At 37.6% G+C, this 20,573-nt stretch overlaps 1 long non-coding RNA gene across 1 annotated transcript; it reads right to left on the bottom strand.

The window, feature by feature from the left end:
- Positions 1 to 229: 229 nt before the first annotated feature.
- LOC120226132 lies at positions 230 to 20,179 on the bottom strand. Its single transcript, XR_005526945.1, has 3 exons — positions 19,990 to 20,179; positions 2,351 to 2,520; positions 230 to 365 (listed from the first exon to the last, which is right to left on the bottom strand). It is a non-coding gene; the product is annotated as an uncharacterized LOC120226132 (long non-coding RNA).
- Between the last annotated feature and the right edge of the window lie 394 nt (positions 20,180 to 20,573).

Here is a 20,573-nt window from a genome sequence, read left to right as displayed (position 1 = left end):
GAGCCAAAATCAAGAGTCAGAGGCTTGAGCCACCGAGGCACCTTAAGAATTTATTGTATGACATTAAGTTATTTGACACTATAAAGGTGTTTGTCTTACCCTCTTAAAGGGAATACTGCCTAAATAAAGTATCTGAATATTGCCTAAATAAAGAAAAAGCTTAGAGAATTTAAGATAGGATGAAGAGCTATTTTAGATAAGTACTCCAGCTTCTTGTACCTACCAGAATTCTTTATAAACAAGCACAAAACCGGAAATCACAAGAGATCCTTCACCTGAGCAGCACCATGTTATCACACCATACATTCCGGAGGGGAGGGGAGTAGAGGCTGACCCTCATCTTCAAAATGAATGATGTTGAGAACCTGAAAAGTAAACGATAGGGATTGTTCTTCTTTCTGAACTCATAGGACATACACTTTGAGGAGCAGAAGTAAAAGGGAAACATTTAGTTTGCTTAGTGAAAACAAGAGAAATTGTCCAGTGGATTTGCATTCTAAACGGACTAAGCGTGCCATTTGCTGATTGGCTAATTGCATTGAAAGAAATTCAATATCGAGGGAAAGAAATGTAATTGCAAAATTTCCTGTCAAATATAAAGAATACTCAAATATAATATAACCTTTTGGCAAGTTAAAGAATATGAATAAATGTTAACCATTCCTATTATTGGTAGCAGTATAGTATCTTACAATATTGTCTTCCTGCTTAAGTTCTTTCTCAATAGTCCACTTACAGCCTAGCAAGAACTGAAGGGGAAAAGATTTTATTACTTTTATTTAGAGTAAAAAAAATAGTGTTTAACTCTTTCTTTTATTTTTTTAAGTTTATTCATTTATTTTGAACAAATGAGCAGGAGAGGGGCAAAAGGGAGAGAGAGAGAGAAAGAATCCCAAGCAGGCTCCATGCTGTCAGTGCAGAGCCTGATGCTGAGCTCGAACCCACAACCGTGTGATCATGACCTGAGCCAAAACCAAGAGTCAGACGCTTAACTGACAGAGCCACCCAGGCATCCCTAGAGTAAAAATTTCAATTAACCTTGCTAACAAACATGGAAGAGAAAGACCAATAGTAAGTCATCTGGGTAAGAATGGAGGAAATCATCTCTGCTTAGGCTGATGTCTTTGTAAACCAAGTGAAGATGCTAGTCAATCCCCAATATGAGGTAGAAAGCAAAGAGGAGATAAACAAAACCCAGGACATGGAAAATGGGCAACTTCTATATTTTAGAGACTGAGCTTCATGGTAAAGCTTCGTTGTTTTAGCAGAATTATTGTCAATTTCTAGCATGACACACCCACATTAAAATATATGTGCTCATTCCAGAGACACATGCACCCATACAATCGTCTCTTAATTATCCCTGCTAAAAGGGAAAGGTGGTAAAAATAACCCCAAATATCTGTGTGGGGTTTTGGACACCTTTTCATTCCACATTAAAATTTTTTTTATTGAGGTACAGCTTACATACGTTAGTTTCAGGCATATAACATAATGATTTGATATTGGTATATATTGTGAAATGATTACCACCGTAAGTTTAGTTAACATATGTCACCATACACAGTTACTGAATTTATCTTTCTTGTGATGAGAGCTTTTAACATCTACTTTCTTAGCAACTTTCAAATGTGCAATACAGTATTATCAACTATGGTCACCATGCTATATATCCCATCTCCATGACTTACTTTTTTTAAAAAATATTTTTAATTTTTTTAATGGTTTTTTTAAAATTTGTTTCTAGGAGAGAGAGAGAGAGAGAGAGACAGCGTGAGCAGGGGAGGGTCAGAGAGAGAGGGAGTCACAGACTGAAACAGGCTCCAGGCTCTGAGCTGGCAGTCAGCAAAGAGCCCGACGCAGGGCTCGAACCCACGAACTGTGAGACCATGACCTAAGCGAAAGTTGGACGCTTAACCGACTAAGCCACCCAGGCGCCCCTTTTAATGTTTTTTTATTTATTTCAGATAGTGATAGAGACAGTGTGAGCAGGAGAGGGTCAGAGAGAGAGGGAGACACAGAATCCGATGACAGCCTCCAGGCTCTGAGCTAGCTGTCAGCACAGAGCCCGACACAGGGCTCAAACCCACAAACCGTGAGATCATGACCTGAACTGAAGTCAGATGCTTAACTGACTGAGCCACTCAGGTGCCCCATGACTTACTTATTTTATAACTGGAAGTTTGTACATTTTGATTCCCCTCATCAATTCTGCCCACTGCCCACATCCCATCTCTGGTAACCACCAATCTGTTCCCAATGTCTTTTTAAAAACCAATTAACTGAGCTATGGCTATACTATAGTATCAACGTGTATTATGAAAAGTTGATGAACAGTAAGAATTACTACCTTGAGATTGTTGTTGGTAGCCATTTCATTCTTTCAAGAAGTTTATGCCCAGTGTTGTTGGAAACTGAAGAGTCATAAAGCATCTCCAGGAATATAATATGAAGGAATATGAAAGTTGTGAAGTATCCATTTATAAGGTCTCTTCTTATCCAACATTTAGGAATCTGTTTCTGGAAGACAAGGAAGTTAACAGATGATCACTGGATTACCTGCTACACAGAAAAGGGGAAAAGAGTTTTCTGAGAACTTTTGATCTTCAAAGTCAGAAATGAACATAAAATAAATTTATGAAAGGAAGTCAACCTGGGGAGCATACCAGGTGGCAAAAACCAGCTGGCTTAGCACCAACTGGCCCAAGAGCAGAGGGACATTTATTGGTTCATTGAAAAGAAGAAAATTATTTTAAAAGGACAGTGAGAGCATGTTTTATTTGTTAATAATTTAACATTTGAAAATTTCCAAAATGGACATTCTACACATTCACATCAAAGAAGTCATGTTCCAACCCCAAATATCCATGTACATTGTGTTTTTAGTGTATGATACACAACTAACCTAAGCAACTCTACTTCTAAAACGTATTTCTCATGTTTATTTCATGACAAATCCCCAGGCTGGAGGCAGGGTAAAACCCAAGAGGCTACTACCCCTTCCAGAATAACCATGTGGGAAGCTTCAGAATGATTAGGTGAACATAGAAAGACTCTGAGCTTCTGGTAAGCAGAATTAGGTATTATTCATATTTAGACCTGGCACTGATATCAGTGCTTTGTACATAGTCACTACTGGATAAATGTTGATTAATAAATGTGCACCTTATAGGTTTAAACAACCTGGATTGGGAATAAGTCACAGATTGAAATTAAAATTATGTTGGTAAATTGTCCTGTGAACTTTTATGAGTCAGTTCCTGTCTATTTGGTCATCTAGGAAAGAGGCTGCCTGTTTAATGTATCTAATGTGCATTGAACTCCTACTGTAAAAGTGTCAGATAATTACCATTATTATTAACTAAAGGGCTCATCCTTTATATTTACCAAAATGTCTTTCATCCAAATACTTGAAAGCATTTCCAATTATGGCAAATTACTCCTAATACTTTTCTAAAACCTTAACACAGTTTGAAGACTGAAAACATATCTATAGCTTTCATTTATAATTAGTATTTTTACCCAGTCCCATATGGCTTCACTGTAATAATAATTTTTAAAGGCTTTCTTTGGACTCCTAAATTTTTCAGAATTAATGACATATTTACATCGAAAGGGCTCCTAGCTAAGAAGAAATAATTTAGTAGGCCCTTAGACTCACTATTTAGTTCAAGGGCTATATGACTTAAACTCTGTTCACTGTAAACAGATTCAGATAAATCTGAAGAAATCTTTTGCCATTATCCAGAGACTCACAATCTCTGAATCATCACCAGCTCTGGAGGCATAAGTCAACTCTAGGATTTAAGTAGCCCAGAATCACCAAGAAGGATCCACATTCCATGAAAGGAACATGAGTCCTCAGGAATCACTGACACTCATTAAGTCCTTCTAGTGCCAAAGAAGGCGGGGTGGGGGAGGGGCAGGGGCTACCAACAGGGCACCTCAAGGATCCCTTGCATTTCTGCTGCTTAAATCCAGGCCAGGCTTGGCTACTGGGACCTCAGGCATTTGCAGACATCCTTCTGAGGGCCGTTTGTTACTATAGTGCACTGTGGTCTAGTTCTACAACTGGTGCAAACCTACCTATCTTCGTTGCCAAAAAGAGAGAAAATGTGAAGAGAAAAACAAAGAAGGCAGGAGCCAATAATAGTTTTAAGAAATGGTTGTGTCTAGGGCACCCTCCTGCACTGTTGGTGGGAATGTAAACTGGTACAGCCCCTCTGGAAAACAGTGTGGACGTTCCTCAGGAAACTAACAATAGAACTCCCCTATGACCCAGCAATAGCACTGCTAGGCATTTACCCAAGGGATACAGAAATGCTGAGGCATAGGAGCACATGTACCCCAATGTTCATAGCAGCACTCTCCACAATAGCTAAAACATGGAAAGAGCCTAAGTGTCCATCAACAGATGAATGGATCAAGAAGATGTGGTTTATCTATACCATGGAATACTACATGGCAATGAGAAACAATGAAATCTGGCCATGTGTAGCAACATGGATGGACCTTGAGGGTGTGATGCTGAGCGAAATAAGTCAGGCAGAGAAGGACAAATATCATATGTTTGCACGTATAGGAGGATTAGGAGGAACTTAACAGAGGACCAAGGGGGAGAAGAAGGGCAGAAATGGTGGGGGAAAGGGAGAGAGGCAAACCATGAGAGACTCTTGAATGCTAACAAAAACTGAGGACTGATGGATGTGGGGGGGAGGAGGGATGGGCATGGAGGAGGGCACTTGTGGGGATGAGCACTGGGTGTTATGTGGAAACTAATTTGACAATAAACTATTTGTAAAAAAAAAAAAAAAAAAGATGCTGTTTGAATAGTAGCTAAAAGAATAAAGACCTAGAAATAAACTTAAAAAAAAAAAAAAAGAAATGGTTGTGTCTAACAAGGCACAATATAGAAGGCACTAATATAGAAGTATATTAGTATTATTATTAGTATTGTTTTCCAGTCTCTGTATTTAACATAAAATAATGATAATTTTGAAACTGAAACACTTATATTTAAAGCATATAACATAAACACTTTGGTTGGAAAAGCTGGAAGGGACTTTCGTTGGAAATTTGAAAAAGACTAAATGTAGATCTTCATTTCATAACAGTTGTAAAATATAGAAAATTGTATAATTGACAAAATTATAAATCAACCTCTTTCTCTTATCTTATACAACAGAATTAAGAAAGCCCCACAAAGTATAAATTATTCCAAAATACAGACCATTTGTAATTTTTTACTTACAAATGAAATGCATATTTTCTTATGTTGCTCATTATTAATTAAGATGCACTTTGCTGAATTAAAATATTTTGTTACACATACATTTATTCAGGAAAAAAAAGACATGGAAACTTCATCCCCTCTTATGATTGCTTCTTTTTTCCTGGCTTCCCAAAGGAGGGAAACAGTAAGGATGAAACTTGGCAAGATCAGATAAGAGCTGTCATCCTAAAATCAAATGGGAAGGAACAAGAGAATCAGAATGATGCTGGTCCTGATACCACTAAGCTGCTGACATATACCCATCAGCCACCTCCTCCCAGATTTTGTGTCATGTGAAAACAAATAAACTTTATCTTTTTAAGCCACTATCAGAGTCTCTGTTGCTTAATATTGAAAAGTCTTTGTAACTGACAAATAATAAAAATATTTTTAAAAATTTTTTTAGTGTTTATTTATTTTGAGAGACAAAGAGCAAGTGAGGGAGGCACAAAGAGAGAGGAAGAGAGAGAATTCTAAGCAGACTCCATGCTGCCAGTACAGAGCCTGATGCGAGGCTCAATTTCATAAACCATGAGATCATAACCTGAGGCAAAATGAAGAGCCAGATGCTTAACAGACTGAGCCATCCAGGCACGCCTAAAAGTATTTTTTAAGTACACAACCAATGGAAGTCCAAAGAAGGAAATTACATGAAGTAGAAAGAATTAGGAAAGGCTTCGAGGAAGATTTGGCATCTGTGATGGACATGAAAGGTTGGGATATGGAAGTAGAGTGAATTTTAGGTAAAAATTATGCTACCAAGAAAAGCTCTGAGAAAAATGTACAAATTATTATTTTTATTAAGCCATCTGTTCACAAAGTCATTTTGCTTATAGTTTCATTTAAGGTGAATATCTGATTTATATATTTAATGCTACCAAATATTAACACACTTTCAATAATACATATAATAAATGATTTTGCTATTTGGGGAAAACTCCCCCTCAATATAAATAATGAAGCATTTTGCAATTGCAAAATACAAAATTGTATTTTAAATGCTGTTTGAGTAACTTATATTTATTGAAGTTTATTTTATGTTTATTTTGTTTTTCTTTCTTTACTGTTTTTTTAAACTATGGAAACAAAAATATCCAATCCCATTTAATCATGATAAATTATTATTTACTAATAAATGAAACTAGTGGTAGCCAATGATTCATTACAACCTTCATAAACCTGATTATTATATATATTCTAAAAATAAATACAATAATAAGCTCTTTGCTTCTGCATATATACGGGCATCATAATTATAGGATTGTGCAGTCTTAAGGTCAAAGCAATAGGTCAGATCTCTGATCTTAAAAAGCCCAGGATGAAGCTGCTGATTAAAACATGAAACTAAATACCCACACACAAAAGAATCTTATCCCAGTGCAGGGTAATGCGTTTTGAACAACTATTTATTAGATTCAAATATTTTTGCTCAGCATGGGCAAGTTCATTAAAAGATGGGAATGAAAGCCAGATATTCTTGTAAAAAATGAGAACTCTACAAATTTAAGGGTGAGGATGATTAACCTAGTTATTTATTTAGAGGGTAAGAACACTAGATAATTGGTGTTAGAGGGAGATTTAGTTTTATTCTCTGAAACAAAGTCTAAACAGATAATTTTGGAACTTCTTTAATTGTACATTGTCAGTTTTCTGAAAGTATGCTTAACTCTGCAATCATAATAACTATGGGTACTTTGTGCCAAAGTATTAAGATAAAAAAATCTGTTACGCATCTCAGTTTTCCCAAGCAAATTAAGTAGTTTTAAGTTATTTTAGTATGGACTTAAATGCTTAGATAAGTTATGTAAGAAAAAGAAACTAATGCATAAAGGCCTCTACTATAACTATGTATTTTTAATATTCTGAATAGTTCAAAAGAGAAATGACATATTAAACATTTTAACACAAATTCCTTGGGCAGGAATCATTTATAAAATGATACGTAAAAAGTTTTTTTTTTTTTGAGAGAGTATGCACACGTGTGCATGTGAGCACACATGTGGGGAAGAAGCATGGCCACGTGGGGGGAGAGAGAGAGAGAGAGAGAGAGAGAGAGAGAGAGACTGAGAATCTAAAGCAGGCTCCATGCCCAGTGCAGAGCCTGATGTTGGGCTCAATCTCACAACTGGGGATCATGACCTGAGCTGAAATCAAGAGTTGGACACTTAACTGACTGAGCCACCCAGGAACCCCAGTGATATGTGAAATTACTTTTAATAAACAAAACTATCTCTCTAAAGGAGTACTTGATTGAAAGATGTTTACTATGTTAGCTAATGGGAATGTAAAATAAAATCAAATATGCATTTGATTTTGTCATTTTTAATTAGTACTTATTTTAGATACTTAACTCATAGAATGTATGTATATATATACATGTAAATATGCATATATGGAACATATATAGATATATATGCGCGCGCGCACACACACACACACACACACACACACACACACACTGGTTCTATTGTCCCTTCATGGCTTTTCAAGAAGCTTATCCACTTATGACTAAAACACACTAGTGGTCTGGGGTTCTGTAAGTATTTGTGACTCTCAGTAGTATTCTGGGGTCAAAAAATAACTTATTATACTTTTTAAAGTATCTTTAAGCTTCCAAAGATTATCAGTATTATCTTGTGTGTTACATATTGAATTCTATTCTGCAAACCCTGCACATCTGAGAACGAGGGTCTGTCCCATACATACATATCATTCTCAAGCCTCCCTAATTCCCAAACTTAACCAGCACCACACACAAGTTTTTAACAAAACCAAGAAATCATAGCTTGCTGTTTTCAAACTTCTTTGCAAACAAAAACAAATGGCCCATTTTGGGGGGTAAGGCTGGCACTCCTCTTGACAAGTTAGCCAATGGCAGAGTCTTCTGCCTCCATGATAGAAGCGGTAGCTTTTCTCCTCACCCTGGGATGATGGTTATGTGTGAGGCCAGGCGGTGCTAGTCAAGAGTGGGATCTGAAATATTCATGCATGCACACACCCATGTACATACATCCCCTCTCTTTCTTTTGGGTGGTCATCTGGCTCTAGTAATTTGGTCCATGAATTAAACTGATCTTGGTATAAATGAAGGAGAACTTAATCATGAATTAAACTTTGATACCTAAAGAGTTTAGCCAAACATTTTAAAGGTTTTCCTAGTCAATTGGAATCATTACTTTTCTGTTTACCTTCATATACTATACAATTTTTTTTTTTGGCATTTTCATCATTACTGCCTCCTTGGTGAGAAGTCCACATTCTTTAGTGAAGTCTTATTTTCTTTCCTTCATTTTTGAATAGACGTTATTTTTTAGAGCAGTTTTAGGTTCAGAGCAAAATTGAGCAGAAGATACAGAGATTTTCCATCTACCCTCTGCCACCACACATGTATAGTCTCCACCATTATCAATATCCCCCAAGAGAGCAGTAAATGTAGGGCACCTGGGTGGCTCAGTCAGTTAAGCATCTGACTTTGGCTCAGATCATGATCTCACGGTTGGTGGGTTCGAGTCCCATGTTGGGCTCTGTGCTGACTACCAGCTCAGAGCCTGGAGCTTGTTTCAGGTTCTGTGTCTCCCTCTCTCTGAACCCCCCCCCCCCCGCTCGCTCTCTCTCAGAAATAAATAAAACATTAAAAAGTTTTTTAAAGAGAGTAGTAAATGTGTGTTAAAACCAAACCTACATTAATGCATCATTATCACCCTAAGTCTATGGTTTATATTAAGGTTCATTCTTGGTATTGTACAAAATACATAGTGACATTTTAACTCTCATAACTGTACAAGTTATTCCCCATTACAGAGGGGAATCTTTATAAATACATATTTGAGGAACCAATCCTTTTTTAAAATTTTTAATGCTTATTTGTTTTTGAGAGAGAGAAAGACAGAGCGTGAGTGGGGGAAGTGGCAGCGAGAGAGGAAGGCACAGAATCCAAAGCAGGCTCCAGGCTCCAAATAGGGTCTGAGCTGTCAGCACAGAGACCAATGTGGGACTTAAATGCACAAACTCTGAGATCATGACCTGAGGAGAAATCATATGCTTAACTGACTGAGTCACCCAGGCACCCCTGAGGAAATAATTCTTAAAGTCAAGTTAATCATTATCAAGTTCCTTCAGTTCTTTGTAGATTCATAAAAATTCACATGGGTGTTGCCAAGAGTCTGCTTTCTTTTTTTTTCATCTTTTTTCTTAAAACATTTTATTTATTTTTGAGATAGAGATAGAGGCAGCGTGAGCAGGGAAGGGTCAGAGACAGAGGGAGACAGAATCCAAAGACAGGCTCTAGGCTCTGAGCTAGCTGTCAGCACAGAGCCCGAAAAGGGGCTCAAACCCATGAACAGTGAGATCACGACCTGAGCCGAAGTTGGGTGCTTAACCGACTGAGCCACCAATAATCCACTTTCTAATGCCTCAACTTTTTTGACAGTTAACTGGCAGGCTTATATTTGGGATTTTGTTTTGGTTTTGGTTAATTTTGTTTATATTTGCCTTTAAGCAATGGAATAAAAATACACAAATTGAAATAATATTTTACTAAATTTTTTGTTTAATTGAACCAACTGACCAACTCAATCATGACCATGTTATCAAATACAATATAAAGTGTCCAGATTGGAAATTAAATTTTCTCAGCAATGTGGAAATTCAGAAAATATAACTACATTTATGCATTGTCTCCATATAGCAAAATACGCACATTGCCAGTAAAAACTCTCATCAGACAAGAAGGTAATAACATATGGTGTGCTTGAGCTACCCAGGACTATACTGTGCTTTTGAAAGCTTTGAATACATGGAACTATACAGAATAATATTGATTCTACCAAACAATGTGTAAGAAGGTATGGCTCTTGAGTGGCACACCATAATTGTTATTTGGGTTTTTGAGCTTGTTCAGACATCTGCCATTTTTACAAGTATCAGGAGAGAAGCCAGACTGAGATTATGGCAATCTGCTGCCTGGCCAGGCTGACTGTCAAGTGGGCTGAGCTGGTCTTCAGAACTCCTCCTCCCTCTGCCTGACCTTCCCTAAGTGTATCATCCCCACATATGCCCTCCAAATATGCCCTATATAACTTCCTTCACTACCAAACCAGTCTCCCATCCCTTAGCTAAACCTGCTCCAGGAAATGATGGGATAGACTCACGTTCATGTATAAATAGCTGACAAACTTCATTTATTATCATTCCTGAGTTATTTAAGTTTTAGTTAAACAACAAGCAAAGAATAAAGTATTTAATTTCCTAATGTCAGGATCTTGGCAAGTAAAGATAGTATTTCTTGCAGGATGGCAGGGAATGGAGAAGCAGAGATGTTCCCAGAAAAAGGGATAGGAGAAACTCAGCAACATCGAATTATTTTCAGAAATGCTGTAAATATTCATATATACTTAGACCACATAAAACGTGACTGCTAGTATTTGCTTATACCAAATCGCAGAATAGCAGTCCGACTTATAGTTTGATAACTTAAGCAGTAATTATTTACAAGATTCATTTCATCTAGAGTCACCCCTGAGTTACTATATTCTATAGAAAAATACTTAGTTGTCCACTGCTCAGGGATGTTGATCTGTCATCTTTCACTCTATTCCTGTTGCCTATTTCACTCCATTAGCCTGGATTATTCCTTGGCTCATACACAAAAGAAAAGAATTCCACTTTCTCATCCCAATATTAAAAGAATGAAAATAGAAATTTATAGTAGAGTGATTTATAGGAACATGCTGTGAGAAAAAGGGCAGGAAAAAAAGGAGAATAATCACCATGAACGTATTTAAGTGTCCCAATATGATGAAGCTGTTTGCTAAATCCTTCCATTACTCCATGAGCTGCAAAAAGAACAACTTCCAAACTAACATTAGCTAAAATTCCAGTTCCTGCTTCTCTGACAATGGTCACAGGAGCAGTGTAGAATCCACTACACATGGAATCCACCATGACAGCAGCTATGCAATTAGTAAGAGATGCTCTTATCTCAGGGCTTCTCAAGGTCCATGTTTTCAATCATGAGCACAAAGGGTTGCTGGCATTTTAGATTGTATTGTTTTCACATGGTTTTCCTTTCTTTTTCCTCTTCTCTCCTCTCCTTTCCTCCTTCCTTCCTTCTTTCTTTCTTTCCTTCTTTTTGTTTTTAAGTTATTTTCTATTTTCCTGCTTTCTATCACTTCAACCCAGTGGCTCCTCAGTGATCTGTACTGTGACTGTGTACCCCTGAGAGGCCACATAAACAGGGAGAAGAGTTTCTTGAGATCCAGAGGACTTACAGAGGAGAGTTGCTGTGATTGGGCAGGAAGTTTTAAAAGGAATCATTTTGAGGGAACTCTAAAGATTTCTCCCTAATCCCATGCCAGTGCATTTTCATGGTGGAGATTACCACAGATTAAAGGTTAGGAATTCATGTGAATCACACATGGGGCAGATCTCCCAAGATGAGGTAAAGAAAAACATCTTTTTTCTGATCTGAGATAGAGATTCTGACTCATACCTTCACAGATCAAAGAGAGAAAATTTCTAAATCTCCATATTTCACACAGACTAACAGAAAAAAACAAACAAGCAACAACAAAATAAACAAAAACAAAGAGCTTAACATGTGTAACACCTAGAAGGCAGCATAGTCCAGGAAGAGCTAAAGATGGGGAAGCTTGGGGGGAGGTGGGTTATAATTGCTAGTGACCTATGTGGCCTCAGACAAGTTGCTTGACTCTCTGTGGCCCAATTGTAAAGCAATCAGTGAGAATCATGACTTTCTTACTGTTTTAATACTTCGGGACACTAATACTAGAATAGTTGAATTAAACGTCCTCTCTGTGTCACATTTCTGACGCTGCATAGCAAATTACCACACAGCAACTTAAAACAACACACTATTATCGCATAGTTTTCGTGGGTCAGAAGTTCTGCAAGGCTGCAATCAAGGTGTTCACCAGTGTTCTTACCTTGAAAGTTGGCTGGTGATCCACTTCCAATCTCACAAGGTTGTTAGCAGCATTCAGTTCCTGTGGTTGAAGCACTGAGGGTGCTGCCTTGGTAGCTCTCATTGTCAGCTCCTAAAAGCCACCCACAAATCATTGCCACATGGCCCTCCCCATGGGTCCTCTGATAATATGGCAGTTTGTTTTTTCAAAGCTAGAACAGAGAAAGAAAGAGACTGGTAGCAAGATGGAGTCTTACATAATATAGTCACAAATGTAATAAAATCCCATTACCTTTGCCATGTTCTGTTAGTTAAAAGTTAGTTGCAGTTTCCACCCATTACAAGGGCGGGAAGGGGACTGATTACACAGGACATGAACACCAGGAGGCAGTGGGTTATGGGGGCCACCTAAAAATCTGTCTGCCACATTTGCATATTTTTTCCTACACTCAGTCCTTTAGGAAACACTGTCAACTAATCTTTAAGATATATTCCAGATCTGCCACTTTTCATCACCTCCATTTTCGCTTCAGCCTCCCTAGTCTGCCATTATTGTCTCTCATTTACACTACTCTAGTAACCTCTTAACTTGTCTCCTTCTGTCTACTCTGGCTCTATTAGCTTAACACCTTACTCACATGACCTGACTCCTGACCTCTTCTGTGATCTCATTTCCTACTGCCCTTCCCCTTTTATCACTCCACTTCTGCTATCACCAAGCCCATTCCTACCGCAGGACCTTTGCATACATTCTTTCTTCCGACAGAAATGTTCTTCCCTCAGATCTTTACCCATTGGTTCCATCTCCTCATCGATTCCCTGCTCAAATGCCACCTCCTCAGAGACCTTCTCTAACCACTCTACCTTACGTAGCTAACCCTGAAAATAAGGTAGAGCCACTCCAGGCATTCTCTGTCTTGCTACTCAGTTTTATTTTTTGCACAGAACTTACTGATGTATAAAATGTGTGTTTTATTGTTTAAAGTCTGTGTCTTCCACTAAAATGTAACATTATGAGGACACATCACAGTATATCCAATAGTGCCCAATGTCATAAATACAAAATGAAGAAAAAATGCAAAAGCCAAAATTAAATATTTAAAAGTTGAATAAAGTTGGCTATCTGGTAATTTTACTATATTGTCCTTAGTATTTACAATTGCCATGAATGAATGATAGCTTTATCAACAATTGCCACCTATTCATGCCCAGCTTTTTGGAGACCACTATTTTATTTGATCAACTCAACATCAATTGTTTCCATTGAGGGAGGCCCTGCTCTGTGTCTAAATATCTTGTGAGTGTTTGAGGCAAAGATATTTTGAGTGACAGATTTAAAAAGAACTCATACACTTTCCATCAAGATATACAGAAGGCAAGGATTCAGGAATTGGGAGGAAATGCCTCTTTATTAGAAACTCCTAAAATCAGTCATGTCCATCTTTGATATGTACTGGAGGTAGCACTGGAGATGAAAAGACTGGTCCAGAAGCTAGGAGACCTAAATTCTAGACCTAATTCTGCAGCAAACACAGCAATTTAGAGCATCATTTATTTGCTTTGAGCCTCATTTTCCTCACCTATAAGATGACAGAGTTTAGCTAGGTAACTTCCAAAGTCCTCTCCAGTATTAAAATTTTTGAAATCTATAGGTTCCACCAATCTATAAAATTCTACAAAAGGGTAACTATTGAGTTGTGTTATTCAGCATGAGTCTATCCAACTAATCACAACATCTATAGAAAAAAGGGAAATGACCATCGCCAATCGTAACAGCAAGGGTGGTTCATTCTATTGCTCTGCAATTATTCTCACTGTCTTCCCATCAACAGTCCTGGCATTTATAGTGCTGACATTTGTCTTTCAGACTAATCATATGTTATCATCTGAATAATAAACACCTGGGCCAAAAGAAGGGTAGTTGTTTCAGGTATCCATATCATATTCTAAAAGCTCCTTTTACTACAGCTACTAGTTTGGAATTCTGGTAGTATAGAGGAAAACATTCTTTTATACAATCCACAGGAATAATTTGTTAAGACAGAAAACAGATTTACCTATTTGGGTGTCAATGAACTTGGATAATGTAGGTTGTCTAGAAGGCTTCAAGAATCTGCTAATTTTCCAGTAGTAACATGTCACTTGTATATATAGTACTTCAAAGGAATTCCATATACCATGTAATTTTTGTTTTTCCTTTATAAAATTATATTATTTGAGGTCATTTATAGTCCATATTAAGACACTGCATGAGGGGTGCATGGGTGGCTCAGTCAGTTGAACATTTGACTTCAGCTTAGGTCATGATCTCATGGTTCGTGAGTTTGAGCCCCACATCAGGCTGACTGCTGTCAGTGTGGAGCCTGCTTCAGACCCTGTGTCCCACTCCCTCTCTGCCTTTCCCCCAATTTGGGCACTCTCTCTCTCTCTCAGAAATAATAAAATAAATATTTAAAAAACTAAAACAGTGTATGATATTCTAATTAAATTAATAATAATAAAAGCTAATTAAAATTACTTAATAGTAAATTAATAATTTCTGATTTTTATGGGTTCCCTGGTATCCATGTGAATTAAAGAAATGCTATCCAAAAAAAAAAGTATTCTTCAATTTGCTTATGATTAATTCACTAGAATTCACTAGAGGTTAGAACAGTCATAAAAACAATCAAGGGTAGGTTACTCAAAGATAAAACTTACATTTGGCCTTCCACTTGAAGACAGCACTGTGATTTGACATAAATAATAGACATTATAAAAACACACAGAAGGGAGAGAGGCCGGGAAGATGGCAGAGTAAGAGGACCCTAAACTCATCTCATCCCAGATGCAACTAGATAATACTCAACATTGGTGTAAATAACCCAGAAAACAACCCACAGGCTGGCAGAACAAACTCCACAATTTGGAGAGAAGGTAGAGAAGAGGCCACATAAAGACAGTAGGAAGAGCAGAGACAAGGTGGGGAGCCCTGGGCCATCTGTGATGGGGGGGCAGCCAGAAGCACCAAAAAGGGCAAGAAACAGACTATGACACTGGGGACCACTCAGGGAATAAGATAAATCTCCATAACATCTGGCTTTGAAAGCGAGAGGGGAAGAATTTCATGAGTTCTCACAATCAACAGGACTTAAAACCTGGAATTTTAAAAATCAGCAGTTTTAGTTCTGGGAGAGCCCAGAGGGTGTTAGGAAGCTGAGTCCCTGAGCTTAAAAAGACAGCACTGGCAAACAGCCTGTGGAGAACCAGCCTAGAAGCAGCAGTTTGAAAAACACCTGGGGCATACAGAAGGGAGACTTATTTACTCATCTCCCTGTCCCAGAGGTGGAAGGGATCACAGGGAGATCCTTCCAGGAACCTGATAGGCACTATTTCCATCCCCCACCTCTCAGCATAAACACACAGCCACCTGCAGGAACCAGCACAGCACCAATACTCACTAACTAACTTGCTACCCCAAGCCCCACATCCCCATGTTTGGTAGATCTGCACTTTCCATTCATGCTTGCCTCAGTCCCAGGGCTGCAGGGAGGGTCCCTTCCTCTGGAAGACTAGCATAAACCTCATCAACACTGCATCTCCCAACCTGCACATTTTGCAGGGCTCTGCTCTCCACAGCAGCTGTGTGTCCCTTGTGGAAGAGGATCAGGGCACACAGCCTGGGGGCACGTGCACTTTGTAGAGCAGCCCTGGCTGGCCCCAGAATCTGCAGCAGCTGTGCATCCCCTGTAGTAGAGGATCAGTGCCACTCTGCTAAAAGAGAGCACACTGTCTACTACTTCAAGAACAGGGGACGTGGCTGACTTTCCTAACACAGAGAAACAGACTCACAGAGCTAGAAAAAAATGAGGAGATAGAGGAATATGTACCAAATGAAAGAACAGTAAAAAAGCACAGCAAGAGACCTAAGCAAAACAAATGTGAGCAATATGCCTGGAAGAGAATTTAAAGTAATGATCATGAAGAACTCACTGGACTTGGGGTGTGGGTGACTCAGTCAGTTAAGTATCTGACTCTTGGTTTTGGCTCAGGTCATGATCTCACAGTTTTGTGAGTTCAAGACCTGCATTAAATGGCTCTGTGCTAACAGTGCAGAGTCTGCTTGGGATTCTCTCTCTCCCTCTCCCTCTCTTCCTCTCCCCTGTTTGCTCTCTCTCAAAAATAAATAAACTTAAAAACTCTGTAAATAAAAAAAAAAAAGAAAAGAGTGGAGGACATCAGTGAGATCTTTAGTAGAGATAAAAAGAACTAATCAGAGGTGAAGTACACAATAAATGAAATTACAAATAGCTTAATGGAATAAATAGCAGGCTAAAGGATGCAGAAGAACAAATTAATGACCTGTAAGATTACTGTAAGATAATCAAGGAGAAAAAAATGGGATAGGGATTGGTTTGACTAATATGATCATTATCATACAACATCCATCCATAATAAAAACCCTCAACAAAGTAGGGTTTTAACCCTTTAGGGAACATACTTCTTCATAATAAAGGCCTTATATGAAAAACCCACAGCTAACATCAAACTCAATGGTGGAAAACTGAAAGTTTTTCCCCTAAGATCAGGAACAAGACAAGGATGTCCACTCTCACCACTTTTATTCAACATAGTACAAGAAGTCTGGGCCACAGCAATCAGTTAACAAAAAGGAATAAAAAGCATACTAATTGGTAAGGAAGAAGTACAACTTTCACTGTTTGTAGATGACATGATACTATATAGAAAAAACTCTAAATACCACACACACACACACACACACACACACACAACTATTAGAATTGATATATGAATTCAGTAAAGTCACAGGATACAAAATCAACGTACAGAAGTCCACTGCATTTCTATACACTAATAATGAAGCAGAAAGAGAAATTAAGAAAACCCCACCATTTACAATTGCACTAAAAATTATAAAATACCTAGGAACAAACTTAACCAAGTAGGTGAAAGGCCTGTACTCTGAAAACTATAAAACACTAATAAAAGAAATTGAAGATGACACAAAGAAATGGAAACACATTCCATGCTCATGGATTGGAAGGACAAATATTGTTAAAATGTCTATACTACCCAAAGAAATCTACAGATTTAATGCAATTCCTATCAAAATACCAACAGCATTTCTCACAGTGCTAGAACCAGCAATCCTAAAATTTGTATGGAACCACAAAAGACCCCAGATAGCCAAAGCAATCTTGAAAAAGAAAAACAAAACCAGATGTATCACAATTCCAGGCTTCAAGTTATATTATAAAGCTGTAGTGATCAAAATAGTATGGTGCTGGCACAAAAACAGACATATGGATCAATGGAACAGAATAGAAAATCCAGAAATAAACCCACAATTATATGGTCAATTAATCTTCAATTAAGGAGACAAATATATACAATAGGAAAAAGGTAGTCTCTTCAACAAATGATGCTTGGAAAGCTGGACAACTGCATGCAAAAGAATGAAACTGGATCACTTTATTTCACCATATAGAAAAATAAACTTGAATTGATTAGGGAACGACATGTGAGACTTGAAAATATAAAAATCCTAGAAGAGAGCACAGGCAGTGATTTCTCTGACATCAGCCACAGCAACATCTTTCTAGATATGTCTCTAGATGCAAGAGAAATAAAATAAAAATAAACTACTGGGACTACATCAAAATAAGAAGCTTCTGCACAGCAAAGGAAATAATCAACAAAACTAAAAGACAACCTACTGAATGGGAGAAGATATTTGGAAACAACATATCCAATAAAAGGTTAGTATCCAAAATATATAAAGAATTTATACAACTCTATATCAAAAAAATAATTATCTTTGATTTTAAAATGGGCAAAAGAGGGGGGCCTGGGTGGCTCAGTCGGTTAAGCACCCAAATTCGGCTAGGTCATGATCTCACGGTTCGTGGGTTTGAGCCCTGCGTCGAGCTCTGTGCTGACAGCTAGCTCAGAGCCTGGAGGCTGCTTCGGATTTTGTGTCTCCCTCTCTCTCTAACCCTCCCCTGCTCACAGTACCCCCCTCTCTCTCTCAGAAATAAATAAAACATTAAAGAAAATTTTTTAATTAAAAAAATAAATAAAATGGGCAGAAGACCAACAGACATTCTCTAAAGAAGATAGCCAGATGGCCAACAGACACATGAAAAGATGCTCAACATCACTGATCATCAGGGAATACAAATCAAAACTACAGTATCACCTCATATCTGTCAGAATGGCTAAAATCAAAACCACAAGGAACAACAGATGTTGGCAAGGATGTGGAGAAAGGAGAACCTTCTTTCACCGTTGGTGGAAATGGACACTGTTGTAAGCCACTCCGGAAAACAGTGTAAAGGTTCTTCAGAAAGTTAAGAATAGAACTACCCTATGATCCAGCAATTGCACTACTAGGTATTTACCTCAAGAATACAAAAATATTAACTCAAAAGGATAGTTTATAGCAGTATCTACAGTGTTTATAGCAGCACTATCTATGATAGCTAAATTATAGAAACAGTCTAAGTGTCTGCCAACTAAGGAATAAATAAAGATGAGGTGGTATATATGTATCTATATATATATACCATATATATATATGTATATATGTATATATAGATACATATATATATATGGTATATATAGATACATATATATATACGTATATATATATATACATATACACACACAATGGCATATTAGCCATAAAAAATAATGAAATCTTGCTATACGTGATGACATATATGGGGTAGAGTATTATGCTAAATGAAATAAGTCCATCACAAAAAGACAAACACCATATGATTTCACTCATATGTGGAATTTAAAAAACAAAACAAAGAAAAAAGACAAACCAAGAAACAGACTATTAACTATAGAGAACAAACTGATGGTTATCAGAAGGGAGGTGGGTGGGGGGAGGGATAAAAATGTGATGGGGATTAAGGAGGGCACGTATCATGGTGAGCAGTGAGTAATGTATAGAATTGATGAATCATTATATTGTACACCTAAATTTAATATAACACTGTATGATAAAATTATACTGAAATTGAAATTTAAAAATGTATTTAAAAACCACACATAGAAAAATAACAAGGAAAGACTGACAAAATCTGGCAGACAATGTAAAAACAATGCTTATTGGAAAAATAGAATAATCTTGCTTTGTTGTTTTTGTGGTTTTGGGGTTTTTATTGCTTCACATTTTTATTTACAGTCTAGTTAGTTAACATATAGAGTAATATTGGTTTCAGGAGTAGAATTTAGTGATTCATCACTTACATATAACACCTAGTGCTCTTCACAACAAGAGCCCTCCTTAGTACCCATTACCCATTTTGTTCATCCCCCCACCCATTTCCCCTCCAGCAAACCTGTTTGTTCTCTATAATTAAGAGTCTCTTGTGGTTTGTCCACTTTTAAAAAGCTTAGAAAACAATTCTAAGATAATAAACAAAAAAGCAACAATTTTATTTCCCAATCTCCAAACATTTCATAATTATATCATTGGGATTACCAATTCATTCAAAATGACTGACTTCCTCTCCTTTTGCCCTTACTTTGTAAGGCTTAAAATAGTACACAGACCACTCAGTCAGGATTGATGTTGAAGATGGGAAGACTACATTCCCTTTGCAAGTTAGGGGTGGAGGGGGGGGAGTGGCATTCACATGTTAATGAGTAAACAGAACAAAGTATAAACATATGAGGAAAATGTAGGAAAAATTACAAATATAACAGTTTCCCAGGTAATTCAGACAAAAGAGAAAGAAAGAGGGATGGATATTGGGGAAGGGGGTAAACACGAACTTACCAGGTTGAAAAGATTTTTGTGCTGGTGGTGAGATGTGATATGGGATGGAGGCAAGCTTTAGTCAGTATTAGATGAGCAGATAATCGCTTCCATCTTCCTGTTCATTTTGCCAATATCTTCACAGATTGGTAACTGAAAATGTGAGACACATGTTCTCTTCCAGTCATCCAGTGACTGTGATGTCATTTTAAATCACAATTCAGGGTGCCTGGGCCGCTCAGTCGGTTAATTGTCTGGCTCTTGATTTCGGCTTAGGTCATGATCTCACAGTTCGCTAGTTCAGGCTCCAAGCTGGGCTCTGTGTTGACATGGTGGAAATTGCTTGGAATTCTCTCTCACTGCCTCTCTCTTTCTCATTCACACACACACACACACACACACACACACACACACACACACTACTTTAAATACATACAATATAAAAAAACCACAGTTCATTCATTATATGGGATGATTGCACAACACTCTAAAAGGCCAAGATTGCATATCCTCATCAAATTAAAATGTCCCAACTCCCTCCAAAGGGCATCAAGCACCATTTTTATGGAAACAATGCTCAATCTGGGTGTGGGGTTGGGACCCCA

This window comes from Hyaena hyaena, unplaced genomic scaffold (genome assembly GCF_003009895.1).
Source record: "Hyaena hyaena isolate Hyena2069 unplaced genomic scaffold, ASM300989v1 scaffold_1600, whole genome shotgun sequence".
Lineage (NCBI taxonomy): Eukaryota > Metazoa > Chordata > Mammalia > Carnivora > Hyaenidae > Hyaena > Hyaena hyaena.
This window is presented reverse-complemented; position numbering and strand designations above follow the sequence as displayed.